This window comes from Corvus kubaryi, unplaced genomic scaffold (assembly GCF_017639235.1).
Source record: "Corvus kubaryi isolate FWS band 111438036 unplaced genomic scaffold, C.kubaryi_AGA036_p1.0 37398, whole genome shotgun sequence".
Lineage (NCBI taxonomy): Eukaryota > Metazoa > Chordata > Aves > Passeriformes > Corvidae > Corvus > Corvus kubaryi.
In genome coordinates this window covers 50382434-50401688 of record NW_024581137.1, presented here as the reverse complement: position 1 = coordinate 50401688, position 19255 = coordinate 50382434, and the positions used below count along the sequence as shown (strand labels likewise).

The following is a 19255-nucleotide window of genomic DNA, read 5'->3' as shown; positions in this document are numbered from 1 at the left end:
CAGGGATGATGACTCCATCACTTCCCTGGGCAGCCTGTGCCAATGCTTGATAACCCTTTCATTGAAGAAACTTTTTCCTAATATCCGGTCTAAACTTCCCCTGGCACAACTTGACGCCATTTCCTCTTGTCCTACCACTTTTTACTTGGGAGGAGAGACCAACCCCATCTGGCTACAACCTCTCCTGTTGTAAAGAGTGATAAGGCTCCCCTGAGCCTCCTTTTCTTCAAGCTGAACACCCCCAGGTGCTCCTCATAGGACCTTGATGCTCAAACCTACCCAGGCCTGGCCTTGGGTTCAAACTTGGGCACTGTGAACCTCAGCATGGATGGGCAGAGATTGATCACACAGCTGTGACATGGGCCTAAACATTTCTGCTTTCTTTCCCCCAAATCAGCCTTTTCTTTTTCACAGTCCCCAGAATCCTTCTTGTCCTCCCAGATCTGGGTTTCACTAGGAATTAACCAGATGCCATTGGGGAGTTGTGTTAAACAGCTCTGAACATCCTGATGTTCCTGGTTCTTGGGAATGGGGCCACAGGGATCATTTTATGAGTCCCCTTAGAAAACAACCCCCGATAGACTCCCACAGTCTCACCCAGAGCTCCTGCTGCTGCTGCCTGCTGCCCTGTCATCCGTGAACCCTGTGGACCAGTTTTGGATTTCCCAAGGCAGAAGTAAATAGTTAAGGCTAGCTCCTCTACACTTCCTCCTCATCCCTTTCAAGGAAAAAGTCTCTGCATTGCTTGCTCTTTGAATGATGAAGTAAAAGCAAGCGATTTCTCATCGTTAAATTCTTTGAGCTGCCTGAGGAAGGAAGGAAGAGAAGAGCAACACTTATTTCACAAGGTCCCCTGCAGAAGGGGGGCACCAAGGGTCACTTCCTCTCAATCTGTCCCCTCCGAAGGAGAGCAGTCAGGCTGTGTCAATGCCACGGTCCCTTTGTGGCGGGTAGGCAGCCAGAGGTCATCCTGTGCCCCAGCCCCACTCTCGCTGGGACGCACACACGCTGCTGAGCCCCGGCTTTCTCTTGCACACGGGGGGCAGGGGAGATTAGTTCTTTTTTCCTCTCTCTGCTTTGTGTAGAGGGAACTCACAAGTGACTACCTGGGCCCCTCTTGGAAAGAGACAATAGCAAAAGGGCAGTCCCTAGGGGTTTTTCTCTGGGGATTTTCCAGGCTGCTGGGACATGGTAGAATTAGCTGAGCAAAGCTTTAAAATCTAAATAAAAGTGAAGTGCTGAAGTACAGATTTCGAGCCACTTGGAGGTTTTGGTGACACTGCCAGTGCAGTTGCAAATCCACAGCAAATCCACAGACTTCTCCCTACACATCAACCTGAAATTTCAGGAAAACACTGAGCTTCCATGAAGCACTTTAAGAAAGCAAGGATCATGTGAAATACATGAGAAAATTCAGGTTCTGTGTTGTCAGACAGGAAACACCTGAAAAATAAAACCACCTATCCTACCTGTTGTTTGCGGTATGAATTGTTGCAGATGACACCTTTTGGGTCTGATCTGAATCTTTTGAAACAACTCAGGTGTTCTGGCTGAATTTCATGGGCTTTAGGTCAGGCCGTGACTGGGCTTCAGTCCTTACATTAGTCTCTGGGCAGATCTTTAAAGCCTAATGTGGAATTTAGAGTCAAGGGCTACCTTTTCATAGATATCTTCTGTTCTTTCAAGTCTTTCGGTCAAATTTTGTTCAAATAGGGTTTTGCAGTTCTCACTGAACTCTCCCTCTCCTCCCTCTCCTTCCTCCCTCTCCTTCCTCCCCTTCCTCCCTCTCCTTCCTCTCCTTTCTGCCTTCTCTTCCTCTTCCTCTTCCTCTTCCTCAACAAAGTCAGAATGACATCTCTTAAGGCATTGCTGGCCCTGTGACTGCAGTCTGCACTGAAATAATTCAGGATTTTCCCTCACAGCTCTTGAGATTACACACAGTTTCTATAGGAGAAGTGACACTTAAATGTGAAACAACACAGTTTTTATGGCCTAGGTGAAATATCTCTGTGATGCTCTGAGGCTTGAGCAGTAAATGGTCACGAAATGCTTTGAGATCCCTGTCTAAGTGCGCAATACTGTTACTCTACAGCATCTCACCACTGTGAAGCTCAGGACTGCTGCTGTCCATCAGTGCATCAGAAAACCTCCCTCGCAAATGAAGATTTTAGCTTCGCCCAGGGAAGTGACAGATTATTCCACACACTGTGTTGCAGTGACACAGGTGGGGGTCCTCTGCCCAGGACTGAGCCTTCCTCCCCACACACGGAGTCATTCAAGGATGTGAGGGGCAACAGGGTCCTCTCTCCTGCACAGACTCACTTGACTCATTCAAGCGTGAGCTCCTATTTCCACCTGTGCCTGTGGATCCATGTCTTTGCCTTGGAGCATTCCACACTTCAAATGGAGCATGTGAGGATTCTTTATTAATTGTGATGGTTTCGTTATTGCCACACAGTGCTGTTTGTTAAGAAGAATACAATGAACTTCACCCATTGCAGTATCCTTTCAGCCTCTCCCTCCCCAAATGCAAGTACAAATCCACTTAAAAAGTGGAGATCTTTTGACTTCTAACAGAAACTTTTATCCACATAAGAGGATAAGAAATTCATTAGCTTAAGTTGTGTGATTGCAACAGCTCATTAGAGAGGACTGTGCCTTTCACAGTGAGTATGCCTCCAGTCCTACATGGGATCTGTCAAAGTTAAGGATAAAGTTATGGGACAACTTCACCATCTTGGAAGGCAATTTCTGATTTTTAAGTATGCAGACCACAGAGTTCATTAAATTATTTTAATGAACAGTCACAGGCCTGATGTTAAAATCTTCATTTGTGTCTAATTGCAAGCAAAATATGAAATTGCTAAATTGATCGTTCTTGACAAGAAAAAAAATATGGTCATTAATTATGTTTTCCGACTAATTGTTGTTGGGGTTTTTTTAAGGTAAATTAAATATTTTGATCTCAGGTTTGTCTGCTGCAAAATACTGCTGTGAAAATCCTAACACAGCTTCTCTTCAAACAAGGGGGAAACTGCCACTTCTAAACAGAAAACATAGTAATTAGTCGTCCTAATTTGTTGAAAGACAGGAAAGATAAAGAAGAGTTCTCAGCCATTTATCAGATCAAAAAAGATAGTGATACAATATTTTTTCATCTGTGGAATCTGAAGGCATGGCCTTGAAAAGGCAGGTAGTTTGCAAAATTTTATAAAATATATGAGGGGAGATTGGAATATGTTTTTCAATCTTCCCCTGGCAGTTTTCATGGCTTTATTCAATTTATGCATCATTTCTTGAAGTTCAATACGGGGCACTGGGTCCCAAAATGTACTTTGAAGCATCCATAGCAAATCTTCTGGTCTTTGCTCTTACTATCTCAGCAACATATGCATTAGAGTGGAATTTGGGATCAGCTTTTAGGTTGAGGGGTGAAGCGCTTACTTAGATAACCTACAGTATTCCGGCTTCAAGTGCAATATTCAGGTTTGGATAAATCATTGCTTTTCATTTTCCCCGAAGATAAAAGATACAGTTTTATACTAGGATTTATAGACTTCTGTACCCACATGGACATCAAGTATTTATTTTAAAATGTATGTTAAATACAAATATTTCAAAAGCAAGTATTTCCTTATGCCGTTCTGAGAAAAATGATACTACTTTATGGAACATGATCGCGTGCTTTTAGTGATCAATGAGCTTTTCATTGCTCTTGTTTAAACAAAGCTCAATCCCTTTCCTCCCCCTCAAAGAAGGGAAATTACACATTTTTGTGTGTAGCAGTACTACAAAAAGAGTTAACAAAACTCCACAAAAGAAGTGCATGTGATGAGGCTCAACGCTTTCAGCACTTTTTGTTTCCAAGTACAGCTTCTACTACGGCAAATTTTTGGGTTGTTTCTGCCACTATTCTGCCACTTGCATTTCTGCTTTGTTCTCCAGTATGTCACCCAAGAGCAATGACTGTGTCCTGTGAGGTAAGACAAGCCATGGGCTTGGAAGGGCAAAGCCACAATACAATGATTATTGCTGGAGGGTGCAAAGGAGAAAAAAAAAAATCTGATTTTTAAACTGATTCTTGGAAGTGATATGTCATTTATAGAGTAGTACCGTGAGCTGTTGAGGAGCATCTGTGGTTCATAAAGACCGAATATAAAATCCCAAATTACACAGCTACTTGCACTTAATAATCTTTGTTAGGAAAAAAAAAAAAAAAAAAAAAAAAAAAAAAAAAAAAAGAAGGGAGAAATTTACAGAGGTTTTATGCTAGGTGCATACACGGCATTTTTCTGCAGAGAAATCCTCCTCAAGGTGAAGGTGCTTTAAAATACATTAAAAAAAAAAAAAGCAAACCATAAAAATAAATAAATAAATAACCCACTTCCTACTGATCAAACCCCTCAAGTTTCTCTCAGTTTCACACCACACTCACAGCTAAGGGTTGTACGGACACACTTCCCAAACCATACAACTCCCTCAGAACCCGCCCCGCCGCCCGCCCTCCCTTTGTGTCGCGCCGCCTGATTGGCCGGGCGGCGGCTGGGAGGCGTGCGCGGATTGGCCGGGCGGCGCGCGCTGTTGCCATGGCTCTGTTGCTAGGGGGGCTCTGCCGTCTCCAGGCCCTGCAGGAAACATGTAATGAATTATGGATGCTTGGTTTGCTCAAAGAGGGCCTGATCTGTAATGCAGATGAGCTGCCAGGCCTCTCCCCCCACCCCACCTCCCCCGTCCCCCTTTTCTTCGAGGTTCTTAAAAAAAAATATAAAAAAAAAAAAAAAAAAAAAAAATCGGGGGGGAAAAAAAAAGAGATCAGTTTTAAATCAGAATCTGCCGTTTGCGCGTCCCTCGCTGCAGCAATGGCTCCTCAAGCTGATGGCAATTCTCATGCAAAGGCAGGGCCATAGGTCACTATCTGTTATTTGTTCAGGAAAAGCTTGTAGGATTTTTCACTGAACTCGGTGACCTGCTGGTGTATTTTTTTTCCCCCCCCTCTTTGGTTCGGAGACAAAATAGGATACAAACACCAGAAGTGATATTTTCTAACAGTTGGAGAGGAAATTGTCCCCATGGTGCGTGAGGAATGCAGCAGCCAGGCTGGCTTTTCTTGGGTCCTAAAAGGTATCTTTGCCCAGACATAACCCAAGACCTTCCATCAGTGCAGTTGATGTGGCTCAGGCCTCTGGAAACGGTGTCAGAAGCCTTTGACTGTGGAGATGTTCCTTGCGAGTGCCACAGCTGTAACGTAGCCGCTTCACTTCTCTGCAAAACTGGATCTTGTTCCCCACAGATCACTCCCCAGCTGGAGCCCCCCCGCTGGAACCATGCTTCTGGTGCTTCATACCTGAATACCCAGGTTGCCACAATTCATTCAATTCCCCTGATCTTCTTCAAATAAGAACTACAGTGGATGTAATGCTACAGAAATTATATTTTCCTATACCTAATGAACAATGATGTCAGAAGAGACACATCTCTTGAGCTTATGCAGAGTTTAGTTTTGGTTGGGTTTTTTTTCATACTAGTGACAAATTATTTCAATCCTTTCTGTGTCGAGCCTCCGTGGACAAAAGTTACTCGAAAAAGTCTCTTAATTCTAGCAAAAATAATGAAGTTGATCCTTGTTTTGAATCAGATGGTGTAATTTTGGCCAGACTCAGCCGAGAGTGGGCATCCTTAGCTGTCCAAATATTGACCTTGGTGGAGGTCTCTTTGTACCTTGAAGGTTCATCACTGATGTGATGAGATAGACCCACTCCTCCTCAATCCCCTGTTTTTCAGACCATTGCATGCTAAACAATTTACTCAGCAAAGAAATGACTGAGCAATTTGATAAATTTCTACATATTTTGTATTGTGGAATTTATGCCTTTTGCATCTCAAATCCTGACTGGTTCATGGTTTTTCCTCTGGGAGAAGTAAATAGCTGAGTAAGAGCTCTGAGATGAAGACGAAATATATCCGACCCTCCTGTGATTCAGAGTAGAATGATACCTTGTTTCTAGGACTGTTAAACAAAATGTAAATGTAAAAATGTAAAAACCAATGAGCACTTAAAAAAAGAGAAAGTCTGTGAAACACTGCATACAGGAGCAGAAGATACTTGTGGTGAGCTCTGGCCATCAGGCAGTCCCTAAGAGCTTCAGCTGCAATGGTCCTTATGTTTTATTATTTTCTATTATTAAAATGTTTTCTAGTGAAGAAAATGGTTAAGGCAAAACTGTATTGTCTATCCCATCCATTTTTGAAAGAGCTTTCATCAAACTCCATAAAAAAAACCAACCCAGGCTATAGATGTATCATTAGAGACCCCATGATGCTTAAAGCTGAGAAACGTGTGAGATATGTTTAGCTGAAAACGGGGTATTAAAATTTGTACATATGGATGTGTTAAATTTGTTGATTTTTTTTTTTTTTTTGTGACAGTGGTTCTGTGCAACGTACATTAAAACAAAAGATCTGTTAACAATTTGCACTTGCAGGAAATGTAGGTCGTGTTTTTGTGAAGCAAAGACTTGTGGTTTACACTTTTCATTTATTGAACTTCATTTTTGTATACAATACTTTATGTCTAACACACTGGAAGATGATTATTTCCACACCTGTACAAATACATGCTGCATGCACCACGAGATTTGGGATAGTTTAAGTAGTCAGCAGACAGGCAGCAAATGACTTCTTAAGCACTTAAGTGATTTAAACAAATGCATCTTTCCGGTGCTTTAAATGGCCTTAGCATCTCTCCCCTGCTTTCTATTGAGGAATCACAAGAAATTCAAACAGCAGCAGCCAAGCTCTTTCTGTAAGTCTGCTGTCAGGTTGTGAAAAGCTCTTGTAACGATGTCTGCAGCACAGCTTTTGCGTTCAAGCATTGGTCCAAACTTCACCAAAATAGTGCTTGAACCTTCAGGGCAGAGGAACCTCAACTCCAGCAAGCCTTGCATCTCCCCCAGGACATTTTGTAGGCAGCTCCTCACGAGGAACCTTGCTGAGTTCTCCTGATTAAGATTTTATAATTCCCTTTGCTGTGTTTGTGCACTGAGGGGGTGAAGGAGGGGTTGGAGGCCTTTGGGGTGTGGACCTAACAACCTGACTCAAGTGGATACAATACATACTGGACAATAGTTCAAGTCTGAGAAGGTCTGGAGTCACCAAAAGGGAGAAAAATGATGCAGGAAGCTTTCACAAAAGAAGCATCTATTAAGGAAAGAGCTGAATGAGGAAAGGGAACATTTCAGTGCATGATGAGCGGGAGGTTGGTGTGTGGCCAGGACAGAGTAGGAGGGAATCTTCAGAAAGCAGGAGCAGCTAGGAGAAACAAAGGAAAAGTAGTAAATTGTATTTTTTTTCCTTCATATCTGTGGCATCTGATTGAAAAAAAAATCAATTCTATTTCCACGGAAAATAACAAAGTTACATTCCCCCCCAAATTTTTAATTTTATTGTTTCAGTGGAAGTTTCTTTCTTTTAGAAACAAAGGGCTTCTTTCAATTTACTTAAAAAAACCTCAAACGTTCTAATGCTCCTTCCTATTAAGGACTGTATAAACAAAAAAAGCTTTGCATTTTTAACAATAATTGTTTTAAAATAGTGCTTTAGCACAAACATATTCTTCACAAAGATCCTTCTGTAATTTAAAACATTTTTTTTGTTGAAGTAATTTCAACCGGTTTATGCTACCAGTAATCTTCATAGAGTTTACATTAATCCACAAACATTGTACAGTGTGATGAAGTTGATGAGAATAAACAAAGGATAAAGTAGAGTATTGCAGCCCAGATAAAGAAACCCTCTGTTTAATGCCAGCTGCTCAGGAAATGTCAAAAGTAAAGTGAGTTTCAGGTCAAGGGCACTGGGAACAGTCTGTTAGCAAACCCTAAGACAGGCAGCTCTTGTTATTAATAAGAACAAGGATATGGTGAGTTCTTTTTAATCTATCCCTGGGCCTCCTTCTGGCTTCCCAGACATGAATTCGTCCCATTTGGGCTCACCTCTGTGGGATTGCTGGGAGTTTTTCAAAACATACCCTCTTTGCTCTCTCTAATGTTCCCCATCAGGTTCGCTAAAGGCCAGGATTTCAGTGAAAATCCTGCTCCTAGGAGACATGTGAGCTCACTGCTAGACCTTGAAAGTACACAAAATTGTGGGCAACTGCTCTTTTTTTTCACTTGTCTTGACAGAAAGGATTTTCCTCACCCTTTGTTTTTTTGCCATGTACCTGTGAGTGTACCTTGTTTATCACCACTTAAGGGAGTTTTACCTCTTGATACAACACTAAGTTGACAGGTGAAACGTCTGAGGAAATAGGACCAAAGTGTGGGCAGGGTAATAACTGGATGAACTTCTTTATTGGTAGCCATTTCATGAAGGATGGGGCACACTTTCACGTGACTAGAAAGCAGATGATCTGATTTGGGAGAATGAACATGGTATGTGCTGATACTGCTTGACAAAATGTCCCCAGCAAGGTGCTGCAAAACAAGAAGACTGTTGACATCCAGTCTGGAATGAACAGCAAATCAGCTTGGCTCTGTATCTTCAGAGCCATAATAGGCACTTTGCTGCAGATGTCCCATAGATGTGCACCAAAAATACAAGGAATTTTGCAATGATTGTTCAGAACGTTGCAGATTTACAGCATGATATGACTCTTTTCTTACTGATGTTCTTTAATCTCTTTGAATTTCAGGGATCCCTTAAATTCATATTTAGTTCTTGAATGCTGTGTTTTGTACCAGAGGAAAAATCCTAGTACAAAACTCTGCAATGTATTTTGTAACATGCAAACTGTCAGCATGCTGTGGGATATGACTTGTGCATCTTTATGATGGAGCACTAGGTGAAAAACTTCTTCAGTACAAATTCTGTAAGCCCAGCCAGGGCATTAGTCAAACTGATGAGGCCTACTCATTTAGAAATTGCCATAATATGCAAATATGTTCTCACATTTTATTGTTTGAAGAGTGGATATTGGGAGATATAGATTGGGAAGAAACTGATGAGTGACTCAGATGCTGCTGGTGCCACAAAACTTTACAGTTATTAGAGCCAGACAGTCTTTCAGATTTGGTTCTGTTTGCAGAGTAATTGTCCTGTGAAAAAGAACAGCCAATACGATGCAATCTACTATGGATCCAAACCTTCCTCTCCACAGTGACAGCATTTATTTCATCATATGTTAGCTATTTAGAGAGGAGATATTTACAGCAGATCTAGTGAGCCCAGGCATTGGAGATAAACATTATTTGGCACATAATTTGCTTGATCTATTTAGTTCTGTCTTCCTTAGATTGAGACAAGCCCATGTCCTGGAAGTAGGTGTGCTGGGATCACAAGGCTGAAATGAATATTCTGTCACAGTGTGTTTTGGTGACTCAGGCTCTTCAGAAAACTCACTTTCTATCTGCTTCAAAAGATCTCTGTACAGAGCAGCCAGGGGATCAGGCCCAGCCAGTAGGGGTTTATGAAATGCAGGTCTTGATTGAACAAGCTCATCTCCTCCTATGACAAGGTTACCTAAATGAGTGAGGGAAATGCTGTAGATGTTCACCTAGACTATAGTAAAGCCTTTGACACCATTTCCCACAGTATTCTTCTCCAGAAACTGGCTGCTCGTGGCTTGAACAGGTGCTCTGTTTACTGGATAAAAACTGGCTGGATGGCTGGGCCCAGAGAGTGGAGGAGAATGGAGTTACATCCAGCTGGTGGCCAGTTACAAGTGTGTTCCCCAGGGCTTAGTACTGGAGCCAGTTCTGCTTAATATCTTTATAAGTGATCTGGATGAGGGGATTGAGTGCACCCTCAGTCAGTTTGCAGATGACATTAAGTTGGGTGGGAGTGTTGATCTGCTGGAGGGCAGGAAGGGTTTGCAGAGGGATCTGGTCAGGCTGAACACATTGCCAAGGCCAATGGTATGAGGTTCCACAAGGCCGAGTGCTGGGTCCTTGTCATAGGTTAGCAGTCATAGTCCCGGAAGGGACGTCCTTGCTAAGGGGTGCTTACAGTTTCCTCTGGGAACTGATAGAACCTATCAGCTGGCCAGTTTGAATATGGACAATTCTCTAAGCCACTTAAAGTTGTGATCACCTCTGTGATCCACATTTAAGAATAGGCAAACTCCCCCTCCAAGCTCTCTCTCGTTTCCGGCGCTGGGACAGGTGGCTGCGGGCCCCGTGTGGGGGCCAGCGGGCCCGGCCAGGCCCTGCTTGGGCCAGGCCGGGCCGGGCCACGGCCATCCTGGAGCCATGGACCTGTTCCAGCCATGGAACCCCCCCCCACTGCCTTGCCGTGGGCAGCCGGAGCGGCTCGGCTCTCCCCCCTCTCCACTGCGATAAGAAAAATTCAACATTCCAGCTGCAAAGCTGCAAGGCCGAGGTGAGAGTAACCCTTTTACTGCTGTGAAGAGCTGAAAACCTGAGGGAAGAGAGAGAGGAGATGCTTAAAGCTGAAATTCTGTTGTGAAGCTATGATATATCAGAGTATCCTGCTGTAATTTCATGAAGATATGGGGGGTGGAGTGTTCAACTCGTGAGCAGAAGCACCTGCGCTGAGATAGGCAGATGCTGACGCAGCTGTAATCTCATGAGAAGTTTGGACAGGGAGAGATGAACCAGATGAGGACTTTTGCTCCAAACGGGAAAGGAGAAAACCTCAGTCCCTAGAGATGAACCAGATGAGGACTTTTGCTCCAAATGGGAAAGGAGAAAACCTCAGTTCCTAGAGATGCTCCCAGAGATAGTCCTAAAGATGAAGATGATGAAGACCCTTTGCTCCCAGGGAAGGAGAAGGGCCTCTGTTTTTGTTTCTGAATGGCTCAACCTTAAAATTGTACCCCAAAAAACTTCAAGAGTGGACCCTCGAAAGCAGTTGCGGGAAAAGCTGCAAGTCGGGGGAAAGGACTCACACGCAGGCAGAGAGACTCCTCTTCCTAAATGGACTGAACAATATTTGGAAGTGGGCGGCTGTCTCGTTGTGATAATGTTTTCATAGCATGAGCAAGAAGAGACTTCTCTTTCTAAATGGACTGAACAAGGTTATTATGGAAGTGGTAAACAGACTGAACATCTTAAGGGTTGTCTTTTCACATTGTCAGTGGGAGAAGGGAGGAAGGTGGGGGGAGGAGGAGAGTTCTGAAGGTGGTATAATTTTTTTTTTTCTTCTTTTAGGTCTGTTAATAAACTTCTTTATATTCTTTCAAGTTTGGTGCCTGTTTTGCATTTCTCCTAATTCTTATCTCACAGCAGATAAACAGTAATGAGTATTTTGGACCAAACCACTACAGTCCTGCATTTAGGTCGCAACAATCCCAGGCAGTGCTAGAGGCTGGGGACAGAGTGGCTGGAAATTGGCCCTGCAGGAAAGGACCTGGGGATGCTGGTTGACAGCAGCTGAACACTAGCTATGTGTGCCCAGGTGGCCAGGAAGGTAGGCCAATGACATCCTGGCCTGTATCAGCAATAATGTGGCTAGGAGGACCAGGGCAGTGATTGTCCCCCTGTACTGGGCACTGGTGAGGTTGCACGTCTAATCCTGGATTCTGTTTTGGGCCCCTTACTACAAGAAAGACACTGATGTGTTGGAGAGTATCCAGAGAAGGGAAATGAAGCTGGTGAAGGGTCAGAAGCACAAATCTTATGAGTAGTGGCTTAGGGAACTGAGGTTTTTTAGCCTGGATAAAAGGAAGGTCAGGGAAGACCTTATCACTTCCTACAACTGCCTGAAAGAAGGGTGTAGCCACGTGAGGGTCAGTCTCTCCTCCCAAGGAATAAGCAACAGGACAAGAGGGCACAGCCTTAACTTGCACCAGGGGAGGATTTGATTGGATATTAAGAAAAATGTTTTCTCTGCAAGGGTTGTCAAGCACTAGAACAGGCTGCCCAGGGAAGTGGTGGAATCAACATCCCTAGAGGTATTTAGAAGATGTGGAGATGTGGCACTTATGGATTGGTTTAGTGGTGGACTTGGCAGTGCTGGGTTAATGGTTGGGCTCAATGATCTTAAAGGATTTTTCCAGTCTAAAAGATTCTGTGAAACATCTCAGTCGTGCTACTCTTTGCTGTCTGCCACACAATCCTCTTTCACACAAAATGTGTTTGCAAGCCTGGAAAGAGCCTTTTTCTGAATGAGCCAGGAGCAGTTACTCCAAAGCAACTGGTTACTGGCCTTCCCTTCCCACTCTTTGTGTAGCAGCTGTTGGTAGGATCACTGCAAGTGCAGCCACAGAATCTGCTTTAACAGCAGCTTGGTAGCTGCTTCAGCTTTCCAAGACAGCTGGCAGCTGAGTTGTGAAGCTGAAGCCAGCCGGCAGTGAGATGTCTAATACATCTCCAGAAATCACTGTGTATTTGCCATGATTACCATAGTGGCACGTCCCACTGTTTTGTCCATGCTCTGTGATCAAATAGAATCAGTCAAGATGTTGCCATTTATCCAAAACTGAGATAAAACAGTGACATAAGAGGAATAACAGCACTTTGGATGAGGCTCCCACATGCCATAATTCTACTAGATTACAAATAGCTTCTGTTATGTATGGCCTGGGAGGAAAAGGTACCATGATGGATAGGTTCCTTCTGGAGGAAGGACTATGATACCAGAATTATGGATGTTTCATAGGGAATAAGTGCCTGTGTTGCAGAGGTGTTGATATGGTTGCAGGTTGTGTGAATAAAAGCAGCATAAGTAATTGGAGTGTAATAGTTAAAATTTGCAAGCAAAAGCTCCAATCTACCTTCAGCAATCCCTGTGCAACACAGTGGGCTGCTGCACTGTGCTTTGTTTGCGCTTTTCAAGCAGGTCTTGAACTCACAGCTATTGGCAAAGGTGGCAGGTTTGAATATCCCTGTGCATATATAGGAAATTTGTTGTCATTGGTATCAAAACTCATATTGTGATAAAGGAAAACAGCATTGATCCTTGATTTCTTAAGGGTAATTCCTTCTAAGGTAGGAAAGTGCCATAAGATCATCTAGTTTGATCTCAAATATAATATGGTCTGTTCAATTTTAGTTGATTCACAAATATTTTCAGCATGATGGTTTTAGTTAGGTTAGAGAATTTAAATCTTCAGGGGTAGCAGTTGCATGCCACAGGCACAACACAGAAAGAACAAGCTATATGCCAAGTATGTGGGAGGCCTCAGTGATGATGGAGAGTTTATTAAATGGGACATGCCTAATTGATCACAATTAGTAAAAGTAGTGCTTTCTCCCATCTTTTAACTTTTTTTTCCAATTTGACCTGAGAAATTCTTTCCAACCTTTAATCAATATGGTTCTGTGCATTTAAGCCAGACAGATACTACATCCATAGTATCTAGGAACATTTGTCTCTGTCTGGTTAGAAGCCAGATCTAGTTTGTTTGGTGCCTTTTTGTCAGTTATTGCAAGTCTGTAATTTTGAAAAAAACCCCTAATCCTCAAACAGTCAAATAAATAAAAAATCCCAACTGCAAATGCCCAGTCATCTCCATCTGTCCAGTTGGGCATGAGAGGGAGAGGGGATCCTTCCTGTCCAGCCTAGCTCCAAGGTTGTATTGAAACCACATCTTTTAGGAAGGTACGTGGTATTGCCTTGCAACCTCCAGCCAGTAGTGAGACCCTCCTTTACTGATAATATTTTAGTGTTTAATTACCCTGTCTGCCAGAAACTTATATCTCGTTTCAAGGTTGAATTTGTCTAACTTCCAGCTATTCAATCTTGTTCAAGCTTTTGTCAACAAGATTGAAAACCCTTTATTAGGTATCTTTTCCAGCAGGGAATACCTATATAAACTGATAGAGTCATTCTATAACTTACCTGACATTCTGCCCCTAAAAATCACTTCCTAGCTCTTGCTTTCCCCACATCTTCCTGCCAGAGATTTCTTTATGGGCTCCATGGTGAGAAACCAACACTGTCTTCTAACAAGAGATGGGGAAAGATGAAATTACCTAAGAAAGAAAGAGGAGAGGTTCAAAAGGAATTGCTTGGAAGAGGTGTTTTGATTTCAACTCATTTCTGCAATACTGATAAGCAGTGCCATGTCCTAGACCACACCTGGCATAAACCAGCCAACCTCTGGTGGGGTCACCTTCTATCAGTGGAGCTGTTGCTCTTTATAGGATTTGAGGATGTAGAAAGTGCTTTACAGAGAAGCATATGGATGTTAAGGAACACTGGCTAAAGCAGGGATAACCTGTAGCATCCTGTGTGGTGCTCTGCAGAGTCATGATGAAATCACAGAAAACCCCAACCACTTAACTTAGCAAGTCATATTAAACACAAAGGAACAGTAACAATTTCACTACCAATTTGCTGTCAAGTAGTCATTTGTCACCCTACCCCTCCAGTTATTAATTTATATAATCAGCACTTACCTTTTACATTATGAAAACATTAAGACAGACCTGCTGCTGTAGAACATTTCTAGATGAGGACAAAGATGTAACGCAGTCCCCATCCCACCAAACTGTTGATCTGCAATATTAGCTATTTATAGCTGACCAGGTCTAAGCATTTAGTGTAAAAGAAGAGAGGAATCCAAAATAAGAAGGAGAGTACAGCTGTCCCCCAAGGAGGAACCATGATCAGAGTTCAGCCTTTGCTGGTGGTGTAGTTTTTGTGTGTACCCTACAGGGGTAAGTTCTGCAGCGGTGGTTTATTTCAAACATCTTCATTTTTCCTCTCAGGATGAAGCAAATGTTTTAAATTACAGCTATAGCATGGAAAAGAGACTTCTACTGAAGCACAGATATGAGTCATGAAAGTGTTTGTGCCTTATTTTCAGGGTAATCACTAAACACCTGCTAAATTACATTTTAAAAAATTACCCAGTATTTCACAGTGGGTTTTATCCCCTTGTTTATTATTTTCTCTCTTAAGCTCCACTCTCAATCCTTGATCTGTGTGGGAAGATTGTCTCATCCATGCAGAGCTCCCAAAACTCAGCAGAGCTCTGTGTGTACCAATGCTCTGCCTATGTGGGGCTGATTACAGGACAAGGACTGAGGTTTGTGCTGTAGAGACAGACCTCGGGGCCTTGAGGCAGAGTCCTGGCACAGCATTGGCTGCACCAACACAGCATGAGGGAGGAAATCATTACCCAGAAAAAAAGCCATAGTCTTTTTTTGAAAGCTAGTGCAGTAGAAACAAAAAAAATGAAAGTGACTCATCCACGTTGATTCTGTCAAAACTTTCCCACATGCTGCTGTTTTCTTCTGTTAGCAACTTTAGTGTTGTAAAAGTGCCTCATGGAGGAGAAGAATGTTGTAGATGGGCACTATCCTCCCTGAGACATGGAGCATATACACAGTTAGTGAGCCTCTTGGGAGCGTGGTGGAGGGCACATGCTCAGTTGTCTGTTTTGCTTTTTATGTTTTCTTTAGTTGTTTTTCAGTCTGGCACTGAGTGGGCAGACAAGACTCTTGAACAATCTGTAATTACATAGTGTCACAGTTGATGAGGTTACAAAGGAGTAAATATGTAGTTGGTTTTAGAGAGGATATTTTTAACAATACTCACTCTACATCTAATAGAGTGCATCTGTGTCCTCTGTGGGCACTTTGCCTTAGATAATATAAAAGGAGAGCAATGGGGAAAAGAGCAGCATAATTATATCTGCATAGTCTTCAGCAGAATCAGTTTCTGCAAATACACACTTGACATTTCAACTCTTTCATACCATTTCTGCTCCTATTGATGCCAGTGGCATCTCTGCCCTTGAATAGGGTTGAATTCTGACTGTTGAATCTCTTATGACAAGAGAGGTGTAAGTTTCCCAGCATGACCTGATTGCCATAGGGAAAGACAAAAGTTTTATTAGGCCATCATGTCAGTAATTCTTGACCTGGGGTCGTGACTGTGTCCCGACAACTTTCCCTTCTTTTGGCTCACAAGGAGACACCAGCAATCCAATAAATTTTTCTGTTGTAACATGGGTCACAGAACAGAATAAAATAGCTCCATCAGCCTGCCTGTGCTGGGTCGTTACCTGCTGTGTTTCCACTTTTGCTAGCCAAGTGTTGGCATCTCAGTGATGCAGAGTAGCCTGCTCTGGACAGTATCACATGTCTAAAGTCATATGAAATCATATTGCATTTATACCACTCCGAGCTGAGGGAAAAAAAAGCCTTTTAAAGAGTCAAGGGACCCTTTCACTTTATAATGGGAATGTGGAAAGATTTATTTAAAAGGCTTTTGGATACTGATATTGAGGTTCTTTGGTGAAGCAGTTGCTGGACACACTCCTGGTCATATTTATTAATTATTTATGCTCCAACAGCATCAACTAATGCACATGTCTGGTCCAAACATACAGAGTAATGTTGCTTGAAAGTCCATCATTTCCAGCTTTCAGGGCAGGTGTGGGAACAACCAGATTGACTTCCATGAAAGAGCATTAGCTCACTTCAGCTGTTGCCCTACTTTTGCAACCTGAGTTTGAGACTCAGGCTATTGGGAACATCCCCTGCCTCTCAGGTTCAGCATTCAAGGTTTTGCAAGTATATTGATCTTGAGAAACAACAGACTTCCCTCTGCACGTTATGATGAAATGGCAAAACTCCCCTGTATGGAGGGATATTATTCCTGGTTTATAGTGCAGGAAAAATAACTGTTAAAAATACCTTTAGGAAAATAAGACAAAATTGAGAAAAGGCAATAGTACGCTTAGTTTGCCAAAACCTGGACATAAGTGCAGACCCATTTTCTAGAGTCCCTTGCTGGATTTTTGAGGAGATTACTAATAATTTGTTTTTGTTTTCCTAGCCCTACTCTGTCTCTTTCTTCCTTTCAGCATCTGACAATATCACCACCTACGCAATACAGCAGAAATGCTCAAGAAATCAGGGGAGTGGTTGGGTGATCTGCCTCTTGAGTAGCCTGCTAAAAACCATCTTCTGAATGAGAAAATTCAGAAGCAGTGTAGGAGAAATCCATCAGAACTTGCTTGCTTTTTTCTCCTCTTTCCTCTAGCCACAGGAGACCAAAGCAATCTCTATCCCCTGGGCCTGTTGTCCTATGGAGGGATTATCCCTTCCTTCAGCATGAAGGTCTTTTCATCTACCATTTACTCTATTTTCCCTGTGTTGAGGTTTTTCCCTCTCTTATTTAAACAGTGTTGCTCTGGTTTTGGCAGCGAGGAGTGCAGGACACAACAGAGCCAGGCCTGCCTTCACCTGAAAGGCAGAAAAAAACCAGTCCTTTTCCTTCTGGCTTTAGCATACTTTGTGAAATCTCTGCCTAATCCTGACCATTCTTTCTCTGCCTCTGCTCCTCCATTGGGCTGCCCACTCAAACACTCCTCTTGCTACTCTTCCCCCTCCTTGTGATGTAAAACCTCAACATCCAAGTAATGAATGCTGTCTCACCTCTTTCTCTTCACTCATATGTCTGCAAGGTGAAAGAACGCCCTCACAATAGAAGGAGGAGATAAGAAATTCCCCATGGAAATAGCACAGCTACTTAAAATAATTTGGAGCAAAAATTCCTGCAGGTTTATTGAAAACACCCCCTGCGACACAGAGATTTATTTATCTGCTTTACTGCATTTTGCTTACGTCAAGAGCTGGATTGCTCCTGTACAGCCCCCTCACCAGGCAGATAATTGCTACATATTCTTTTGTACTGCTGCCACCACCTCCACCGTTGGGCGTTTTCCCAAACAATCGCCTGCGCAGCCTCGGAGCAATCCATCTCCCTGCCGACACTGGGATAACAGTGCTTTGGTATTAGGGGTCTCCCAGGAGCAGGTGAGAGTCTTGCCTCTTTTCTTGAAAATCAAATGAAGCAAATGCAGTGCATTTCTCCTTCCTTTTCCAAATAATTAGCAAAGATGTTAAATAAAGCCAGGGTAGCTCTCTGACAGCTCCAGCCTCTCCTCGATGGTATCTCGTTGGCCGTCACTTCCATGCAGACACACCGACCTGATGTAGTGTCATTTATCATTACCTTTTGTTTACAGCCACTCAGCCAGTTGTCACTCTGTGTGACACTGCCTGTATTCAAGCCAATATGAATTTATTTTTCAAGAAAGACTTTCTGAGAGCAAAGCTTATGCCTCACTAAGGATCCAACCAAACTGCATTGCTGGCAAGACCTTTTCCTTCACCATCATCTATTATATTTCTGATTAAATGATAGCGTAACCTGGCCTTTCTCTTTTTGTTATTTCCTGCTCAGGGTTTCTTCCACATGCTGATATTTATCTTTTCAGCAGAATAGTCATTAAATTCTATTGCTATGCATTTTAGCAATAATGAATTTTATGTGTTTTTTGATTTCCTTCACCTGTCTCCAGCTGCTCAAGCTTGGTTTCCTTCTCAGCTCCCTGGACTTGGGACTGTCAGACTCCATAGGCTGCAGGCAGCTGGAGACCCCAACAGTGCCAGGACTAACCATGGACCCATGTTTTTCTTAGGAGAAGGATGCCTCTGACAAATGTGACATCAGTGTGTGTGAGGCAGGAGATGAACAGCTTTTTCTATGTTGCTGTAGCTGCAGCAGTGGGTCTTGGTTTTGAACTTCTTTCTTTTCTTCCCTTCGCCTTTCCCTGGCTGCTCAGTGAAGGTGGGAGGAGAAGAGCTGGATGCAGGGGCAGCATCCCAGGCAGAGCTGGGCCACATCTGTTTATCCTCCCCCTGCCTGCACTTGTGTGGCAGTGTGCAGGTAGCAGCCTCTTTGCCGCGGCCTTGGACAGAGGCAGGAGGATGTACTCAACTGCTGGGTTTCCTGCATTGTTTCCTTCTGGACAAAGGCAAAGCTGGATGGAGACAAAGTGCAGGGACTTGTTGGCCATGGTGCCTATTAGAAGCAGGTTCAGCAAAAGAGTTTACTACACTGTGGACAAATAATGACTCTCCTTTCCCTTTTTACTGTTAATATATTCATTGCCAAAATAATATTTCATTTCCCAGTACTACTGCAGCTCAAGAACCAAGAACATGTGTATTCCCTTCCCTAATGTCTCTTACCCGAACAGCACATAATATATAATTGCACAAAAAAAGCTAGAGGAGCAAGGACATACCTTAAACTGCTTCCAGTCTGTCTACAACTTTAAAAACAGGAACCATGTGCTTGGCCCAAATACACAACTGGATGAACTATTTTATGCAAAACTTCTGATGAACCAAGAAGTTTCCATGATACTAAATATTTACTTGTAAAAAAAATTATCTCACTGTCAACTTTGCTTTCTAATTTCATAGGAAGCATGCTTCTTTGTGATACTGTCAGGGTGGTATATCTTTTTTTTATTGGAAAGTACATTTTAGCT

The 19255-nt window shown here is 42.9% G+C and overlaps 1 protein-coding gene and 1 long non-coding RNA gene across 2 annotated transcripts in view; one reads left to right on the top strand and one right to left on the bottom strand.

Moving 5' to 3' along the window:
* Nucleotides 1-19255, top strand: part of DNAJB6 (DnaJ heat shock protein family (Hsp40) member B6) — a 126272-nt gene that overhangs the window by 94605 nt on the left and 12412 nt on the right. The window lies entirely within an intron of this gene.
* LOC121671969 lies at nucleotides 6326-14438 on the bottom strand. Its single transcript, XR_006018690.1, has 3 exons — nucleotides 14358-14438; nucleotides 13798-13931; nucleotides 6326-7308 (listed from the first exon to the last, which is right to left on the bottom strand). It is a non-coding gene; the product is annotated as an uncharacterized LOC121671969 (long non-coding RNA).